Raw genomic sequence first — 2,500 nt, 5'->3', positions numbered from 1 at the left:
TGTATTTACAATGGTGTTTGTTCTTCACTGGTTGCCCTTTTCTTGTGGCAACAGGTCACAAATATTGCAGCTGTGATGGCACACTGTGGTTTTTCACCCAGTAGATAAGGGAGTTTATCAAAATTGGGTTTGTTTTCGAATTCTTTGTGGATCGCTGTAATCTGAGGGAAATATGTGTCTCTAATATGGTCATACATTTGGCAGGAGGTTAGGAAGTGCAGCTCAGTTTCCACCTCATTTTGTGGGCAGTGTGCACATAGCCTGTCTTCTCTTGAGAGCCAGGTCTGCCTACGGCGGCCTTTCTCAATAGCAAGGCTATGCTCACTGAGTCTGTACATAGTCAAAGCTTTCCTTAAGTTTGGGTCAGTCACAGTGGTCAGGTATTCTGCCACTGTGTACTCTGTTTAGGGCCAAGTAGCATTCTAGTTTGCTCTGTTTTTTTGTTTGTTCTTTCCAATGTGTCAAGTAATTCTCTTTTAGTTTTCTCATGATTTGGTTGGATCTAATTGTGTTGTTGTCCTGGGGCTGTGTGGGGTCTGTTTGTGTTTGTGAACAGAGCCCCAGGACCAGCTTACTTAGGGGACTCTTCTCCAAGTTCATCTCTCTGTAGGTGATGGCTTTGTTATGGAAGGTTTGGGAATTGCTTCCTTTTAAGTGGTTATAGAATTTAACGGCTCTTTTCTGGATTTTGATAATTAGCGGGTATTGGCCTAATTCTGCTCTGCATGCATTATTTGGTGTTGTACACAGAGGATGTTTTTGCAGAATTCTGCATGCAGAGTCTCAATTTGGTGTTTTGTCCCATTTTGTGAATTCTTGGTTGGTGAGCGGACCCCAGACCTCACAACCATAAAGGGCAATGGGTTCTATAACTGATTCAAGTATTTTTAGCCAGATCCTAATTGGTATGTCAAATTTTATGTTCTTTTTGATGGCATAGAAGGCCCTTCTTGCCTTGTCTCTCAGATCGTTCACAGCGTTGTGGAAGTTACCTGTGGCGCTGATGTTTAGGCCGAGGTATGTATAGTTTTTTTGTGTACTCTAGGGCAACAGTGTCTAGATGGAATTTGTATTTGTGGTCCTGGCAACTGGACCTTTTTTGGAACACCATTATTTTTGTCTTACTGAGATTTACTGTCAGGGCCCAGGTCTGACAGAATCTGTGCAAAAGATCTAGGCGCTGCTGTAGGCCCTCCTTGGTTGGTGACAGAAGCACCAGATCATCAGCAAACAGAAGACATTTGACTTCAGATTCTAGTAGGGTGAGGCCGGGTGCTGCAGACTGTTCTAGTGCCCTCGCCAATTCGTTGATATATATGTTGAAGAGGGTGGGGCTTAAACTGCATCCCTGTCTCACCCCACAGCCCTGTGGAAAGAAATGTGTGTGTTTTTTGCCAATTATAACCGCACACTTGTTGTTTGTGTACATGGATTTTCTAATGTCGTATGTTTTTCCCCCAACACCACTTTCCATCAATTTGTATAGCAGACCCTCATGCCAAATTGAGTCAAAAGCTTTTTTGAAATCAACAAAGCATGAGAAGACTTTGCCTTTGTTTTGGTTTGTTTGTTTGTCAATTAGGGTGTGCAGGGTGAATACGTGGTCTGTCGTACGGTAATTTGGTAAAAAGCCAATTTGACATTTGCTCAGTACATTGTTTTCACTGAGGAAATGAACTAGTCTGCTGTTAATGATAATGCAGAGGATTTTCCCAAGGTTGCTGTTGACGCATATCCCACGGTAGTTATTGGGGTTAAATTTGTTATTGGGGTGATCAGTCCTTGGTTCCAAATATTGGGGAAGATGCCAGAGCTAAGGATGATGTTAAAGAGTTTAAATATAGCTAATTGAAATTTGTGGTCTGTATATTTTATCATTTCATTGAGGATACCATCAACACCACAGGCCTTTTATGGGTTGGAGGGTTTGTATTTTGTCCTGTAGTTCATTCAATGTAATTGGAGAATCCAGTGGGTTCTGGTAGTCTTTAATAGTTGATTCTAAGATTTGCATTTGATCATGTATATTTTTTTGCTGTTTGTTCTCTGTTATAGGGCCAAAAAGATTGGAGAAGTGGTTTACCCATACATCTCCGTTTTGGAAAGATAGCTCTTCGTGTTGTTTGTTTAGTGTTTTCCAATTTTCCCAGAAGTGGTTAGAGTCTATGGATTCTTCAATTACATTGAGCTGATTTCTGACGTGCTGTTCCTTCTTTTTCCGTAGTGTATTTCTGTATTGTTTTAGTGATTCACCATAGTGAAGGCGTAGGCTCAGGTTTTCTGGGTCTCTATGTTTTTGGTTGGATAGGTTTCTCAATTTCTTTCTTAGGTTTTTGCATTCTTCATCAAACCATTTATCACTGTTGTTACTTTTCTTTGGTTTTCTGTTAGAGATTTTTAGATTTGATAGGGAAGCTGAGAGGTCAAATATACTGGTTAGGTTTTCTACTGCCAAGTTTACACCTTCACTATTACAGTGGAACATTTTGTCCAGGAAGTT

General features: G+C 40.8%; 1 protein-coding gene across 1 annotated transcript in view; it reads left to right on the top strand.

Moving 5' to 3' along the window:
* The window catches only part of LOC121556401 (serine palmitoyltransferase 3-like), a 110,963-nt gene that overhangs the window by 85,696 nt on the left and 22,767 nt on the right, over positions 1-2,500 (top strand). The window lies entirely within an intron of this gene.

The sequence above is a fragment of the Coregonus clupeaformis genome, unplaced genomic scaffold, assembly GCF_020615455.1.
Source record: "Coregonus clupeaformis isolate EN_2021a unplaced genomic scaffold, ASM2061545v1 scaf0381, whole genome shotgun sequence".
Classification (NCBI taxonomy): Eukaryota; Metazoa; Chordata; class Actinopteri; order Salmoniformes; family Salmonidae; genus Coregonus; species Coregonus clupeaformis.
The sequence above is the reverse complement of the archived record's forward strand: the minus strand, read 5'-3'. Positions and strand labels throughout refer to the sequence as shown.